This window comes from Salminus brasiliensis, chromosome 20 (genome assembly GCF_030463535.1).
Source record: "Salminus brasiliensis chromosome 20, fSalBra1.hap2, whole genome shotgun sequence".
NCBI lineage: Eukaryota > Metazoa > Chordata > Actinopteri > Characiformes > Bryconidae > Salminus > Salminus brasiliensis.
This window is the reverse complement of record NC_132897.1, coordinates 17,014,703-17,021,392: the sequence shown is the minus strand read 5'-3', so window position 1 is coordinate 17,021,392 and position 6,690 is coordinate 17,014,703.

The following is a 6,690-nucleotide window of genomic DNA, read 5'->3' as shown; positions in this document are numbered from 1 at the left end:
AATTACTGATATGTATCTTGTTGATACCAGTGTGTATCTTGCATGCGGGCGCTATGTATGTAGGTGAACTTGCTGATTTAATTGTATTACTGATTAACCCAAAGAACTATAGACCTCTGGTGGAATTTCCCAGCCTCTCCTTAATACGAGATCATTTCTTGGGCTACCTTATCTCTTTTACTATAAGACAGCCTGCTTACTTTGGTCATCAGCTAAGGAGCATATTTATACACCTCAAAATCACTCACCGTTGAGGCATCTGGTCAATAGCAAGGGTGGGGGAAAACGCAAACGCTGGTCTCTGGAGTCAGGACGTAGTTGAAAACGGAGAGGCTGGGATTTCCCCAGAAGAGATTCTGTGTAGCGTCAGCTTGCCATGAAAGCCTTGTGGGCTATTAAACTGCCTTCAGTTCCCACCAGCTCAGCAGGGTCAAGGGCTCATCAACACCCAGTAACTGGAAACAGAACTTTAGGTGGGGATTTCTTGGAACACTTCAGCCATTCTGGGAGGATTTCTGGGGAATTCTGAGGATACAGCACCACAGTGGTTAGTCTTTAGAAAAAACAAGAGGTTCTTTAGAGAAATCTGATGCACAGGTGGTGAACAGCAAGTCAGTTTTTCACATTCGTCACGTTGAACGCATGATAAATGGCTGGGATTTAAGACCTGAGCCACCCTGACAAGTACCAAACCGTTATGGCCAGACTTCTGGTTTGGAGCTTCTCCTGAATTGCATGTCATACGGGATGCTCCTGTTCAGCTGTGGGAAGCACAAACTACCAACAGGGCGTCGGGTGCCCAAGACCTATCAAAGTGAGAGTGACAAACACAAATACTATAGAAGGTGCTGGACCAACAAGCCTGAAAAGCCCTGGCTTTACCTCAGAATGTCTTGGTGCCACCACTAAGGTTTTGCAGAGGGACCCTTTTTGATGGCATGAGTGGGACCCACACAATATAAGGGAGGTGGTTCAATGTCATGGCTGATTGGTGTACTTGGTGTACTACTGATGCAGTGAAAACCGCATGGATAGTAAGCTTGTTGACCGATCCGACTGCATGGCGGGAACTAAATACTGTATAAAATGTATTAAGGGAAGCGTATTTTACTGTATTTATTATTATTGTTCCCTCTGTTGGGTATTTTTTTTTTTTAATCATCATAAAGAATAGAATCCGGTATATTGATGGGGCAGTGGTGACTCAGCGGTTAGAGCGCCGGGATATTGATAACAGGGTTGTGGGTTTGATTCCCGGGCTCGGCAAGCTGCCACTGTTGGGCCCTTGAGCAAGGCCCTTTACCCTCTCTGCTCCCCGGGCGCTGGAGTTGGCTGCCCACCGCTCTGGGTGTGTGTGTGTACTCACTGCCCCTAACACATGTGTGTGTGTGTGAGTGTGTGTTCACTACCAGATGGGTTAAATGCGGAGGACACATTTACGTGTCACACATTTACAAATACGTGCACCTTTACCTTTACCTAGAATCGTAGGGTATAAAAACCAATAGCACTTTAATTTAAGGTTTATAGGAAGACTGCAGTGGCATAAGCTTGGTGCATAAGTTCAGAATGCTAATGCTAATATCAAAAAGGATAAATATATACGCATAACTAGCCTAATTCGTCCGCAATTCTGCCGCAGAGAGTTCATCGATCCCTCTTTCAGGACCTTTTGCTGCTGGCCTGCTCTGCACTGGACCCAGGTTCTGTCCTCTGAGGCTAGTGGCCATGTAGCGATATTTCGCCGGTCTTCGCAGCCCACAGCAGAACTTGGCGGGACCGATGGGAAAGAAAGCAGCAGCTAGCTACCTTTGCAAACGTTGTGAGGGGATCTTTTATAATCATATATAACGTACCACTATAAGATAGGCAGATACAGATATGATAACACTGAGAAGGCCTGTGGTGTAGGAGGCCAAATCTGAACGACATGTTGAACGCTGTGTTAACTGATCTAGGCATCGTCTTAGGTCACAGTTTGAAGGCAGGCAGATGCTCCTGATACTCAAACGTATGCACACGAGCACTAAATGTAAGTTTTTCACAATCTGTCCCCGTTCGGAACGCAGACAGCATGTGCTAATATAGCCAGATATGCACAAAGGAAACCATGTGGACGTAGGGCTAGACTGAGATTTTGGGAAAATATTTGGGAGAGCACAGACTGAAGCTTTCTCCAGCTGTTTGGGTGGGATGTGGATTTTGTTTTCATACGATGGCCTTTCCCTCTGACTCATGGCTGCAGCATTTAGCAGGAGGGTGGAACAGGAACTGGCTTTTAATCTGAGCAAGAATCTTGCGACTCCAATTCAGTTTGTTATGAAAGGAGCAAAAACAGAATGTGCTCCATGTGCCGTTATACTGCATGCACCATTAGCATCAATCACTGTTTCACAGCTTATATTTAGCAACTTGTTATATGTGTATGATTTCCATAACTGTGCTTATACTCTTTCTTGCCAGCCAAAAATAAAAGGTTTATGGACTCTTTCTGGGCACTATATAGAACCTAATTAAAAAAAACAAAAACATTTGAGGAACCTTGTATAGCAGTCTCTTAACCATTTGTATGTCTAAATAGTTTGCATGATTTACATGGTCTCTTTTATGGTACTTTACTTTGTGCGGAAGTTCTAAATATAGGGGTGTAGGTGCAAGTTGACCTGAAGTCTATCGGCCTAAGAAAGTATCAAATATTTCTCAGTGCCAATATTAAGCATGAGCATTTGCAAGAAAGATGGACGTGTTCTTAGAGATGCTCTGTGCCCATGTCTTAATTTCTAAATGAAAATGAATAGGATTACAGGAACGTGTGGATCATCTTTCAACAAGCCGACACCGTACTGTTGGTTCAGCAGGTCCACCCCGCTGTCCAGTCAGGAAGTAAAAATGCAGACGAAGTGCTGATTCACTTGCATTGATTTTGGAACGTCGATTATGCTATTCAGTAAAACACTTACTCACATGATATTTTCAAATATGCCACTGCTGCATTGAATCGTAACTTGGATCAAATCAGAATGTATGTAAATATAATATTTCGCTACTTCTGAAGTGGATGCTAGCATTTGATCAGCAGTTGAGCATTTTATTTCACATCAGTTTTTTACTACATTTATATTACAAGACTGAACCAAGACTGTATGGTCTACTTTAGGCTGCTCCCTGCCAGACCAAGCAGTGAGCGCTAGCTCCTACTTTTAGGAGTCTGAGGAGCAAAACACGTAAAAACTTGTGAAATCTTGCTGTGGTTGGGACTCTAACGCCAAACGTATAGAACAGAATACATTAGTTAGTTTCTTTCCATTGTCCAGCTTCTAAAAGCAGTACAGCTGCTGTAATCCTGCTTTGCAAATAATTACAGCAGCAATATTAGAGGTGTCTAATTTGTCAAAGCGTGAAAATTTTGTAGTACAAACCATCAAAGTCTGAAAGCATTTACTTACAGCTTACACATGACCCTGAAATAACTCTTATGATGGTACAAAATCCACCCCCAAAGGAATTTACCTGTTATTGTGACGTAGTGCTGATTTGTCCTATGCCTTTTTAGGATGCGAGAATAGGGATGGGCAATATGGCACAAATATGTTTCTCAATACTCACTATGCATCATGATATTTCATTTTTAGGATAAAAAAAAAACCCACTAATAGTGAAACATAAAAAACACCATTAAAAGTCTACAATTCAGTGATTTTTGCTCTGTTATTTAATAATTATATTCTTTTTACAGAAACATGCAGTTCCTGATGTCCACAACATGCTCAGAAAAGCTACTGTGGTGAATTTTCTCATGATATTAAATTATCTTCATATTACAGGGCAGCCAACTCTCAAGCATTGGCTGCGAGACTCACGCGATCAGCTCTAATCTCACGCAGTCATGCTTCACTTGCCATTTCTCACACATTTTTAAACACATCTTTAACAACCCCTCGCTCCCCTTCAGAACAACCTCCGGATAGATGTGACTACTGATAAAGTTTTCTACCGCTGCTGTGGATTAAACACACTGATCAAAACACACTTGGGACTGGCAAGGGCAGCCGTCCTGATGGAGTGAAGAAGAGAGTAGTAACTTATTTTTAATGGATCGCGCCGAATGGGCCTGTACCCATGCAACAGCAAACCAATGAGGGAGCTCCTGCAAACTGAACAACACGCTCACGTGCACAGTGTTTCAAAGGCTGTGACAGAAATGGCTCTCTATTTACTATTTAGGGCACTAGGGAGTATGTCGGCCATTGCTCTCCGAGTGTCTGAATCGTGAAGTGGAATTCGAAGCTCACTACATTGGCCGATTGTGGACCAAAATACATTGCAAAACTTATTACTAAGCAACAGACAGCGAACAAACTGGAGCTGACGATGTATGTTCACATTAGCAAGTGATAGTTACGAGCCACCGAACGTCGGGAATTTCAGATATTCTCTCATGAAGTTCGTTCATGGGAGGCTTATGTTTCTAAGCAAAATAACACTCATGTGTTTGTTTATAGTTTGTATAGTGTTTAACTTACACTATGTCCAAATATTTGTGGACACCCCTTCTAATGATGCATTCAGTTACTTTAAGTTGCACACATTGCTGACACAGATGTGCAAATGCACAGTATGTCTAAGTCCCTGTAAAGAGGCAGTACAGTCAATAGGGCTCTCTGAAGTAGATAAACATGAACCTTTTGGCACCATGCCCAATGCCAACTACAGGGGAATAAAGCCTCCCAGGAATTGCGGAGCAGTGGAGCTAGCACTCAAGGTTAGCAATATCTAAAAAAATAAATAAATAAAAAAAAAAGCTCATGGTACTGAACGTATAAGTGAAAACGGTGTTTTAGGGGCAGAGGTATAACAAAGAAATCTCACTCCAAGAGAACTGTAAAAGCTGGCAGCCCTGGTATTACCTACCCCAGAGCGAGAGCCCAAAGGATGGGACAACCCATGCCTGTTAGTAGGAGGCTCGTTTGGCACAGAGCCTTGAGGTCCATCCTGCTGAAAGCTGAGCGTGCTTCTGTGTTTACAGGCCGAGCTGAGGGCCAGGGCGCTCTGCCAGGGCCAATGAGAGAAAGGTCCAAGCCTGGCATTCAGGCTGCGTTCCCACGCCACAGCACTGAAAAAAAACAAAAACGCATTCTGTCACCACTTAGGCCAGGCAGTTGTCACGGTAACATCATGTTCGGAGCAGGAGACACCTGCTTACCATGGCCGAGACCCTTTACCTCATTCATCTCCACTTAAAAAACACAAAACAAAACAACAACCCAAAAGTATGTGTGGAAGTATATGTGTTTACGCTTTGCGTTTAAGTCAAGTCAAGTCAAGTCAAATTTATTTGTATAGCGCTTTTTACAACTGTTGTCGTCACAAAGCAGTTGTCGTTAACAATTTCAGAGCCAAGGATTAGGGGAAAGGCTAATCGAATCGCCTTTGAGAGCACTTACCACATCATTTTCACATCCTTCAATCATCGTAAAATAGAAAACCAACTTCCTCATTTTTTTCGCCAGGGCAAATACTGTGGTAGTGTGGTGGAGACTCTAAAGTCGGTTCTATTAATACTTTTATTCACATACACACACAGTATCAGGAATCTGAGAAAAGCATGTGTAAATTTACTGTATTCATCAGTCAGTATCTACACCCCCCCCAGACAAAAAACCCCCAAAAATAACCCCACTAACATTACAAACAGCACACAGCAATACAATACGGTTGGGAGATAGCTTAACCATTTCCTCAAAGAAGGCCTGTATTTACACAGTTCCCTTCCAATACATAGTTGGAAGGGAAGTTGGATACACATCTCCTAGAGTACATCAGATAAGCTGTCGGTAACCAACATGTCAATGCTTTACTAAATACTGACTATATATATATATATATATATATATATATATATATATATATATATATATACACATACACACACACACACACACTGTTCTTTAAGGGTTCTTCTGTAAAGGCAACTGACAACTCAAAGACCTACTGGAATTCACTGGTGGATAACCTCCATGGTTCACAAAAACCATAGGACATAAGACCATAAGTTTGCACCAATTACTGTCATTTGGTCAGTACTACATAGAACAGTACCTGCTTTGCTAATATATGATAAACTAACCGCATAAGAATGCAGTTACACCCTTTTAAAGAGCAAGGGACTTTCAGTTATTCAGAACATTCAGACTTTAGAGCTGGAATAAAAAAAGTCCACAAATCCTGAATATAAGAAAAACATACATAAAATAAAATGAGTTTTGAGTTTCTAACAAAGTCGACATAGAGGCTCATTAACGTAAATGGGCTCTCCTCGCTATTGAAACACAATGGACAATATTCAGGTTGCCAAAAATGACTGAAGTCTTGTTGTGACAGGCCCATATATGGTTAAATGCAGTGCCATTGAAAAGCTTAATCTGGCACCAGGAAACCAGCCCATTACAGATAAACATGCTTCAGGCTCTGTTTCTCGATTTAATACTAATTTGGTTGGACGCACATCCATTCGCTCCAATTTGCTATTTTGACAGCCAGAACAGACAGTGGCTGAGACAATATAGGTGAGACAACAGGCCTCCTTAGACCTGGTCTTCTCGTGAACACACATGGCTTTCTTTTCTGTTTTGCTCATAAAGGTTTGATTTTCAGCAGCAAAGCAATGTCACCTCAATACTGTAGTTTGTC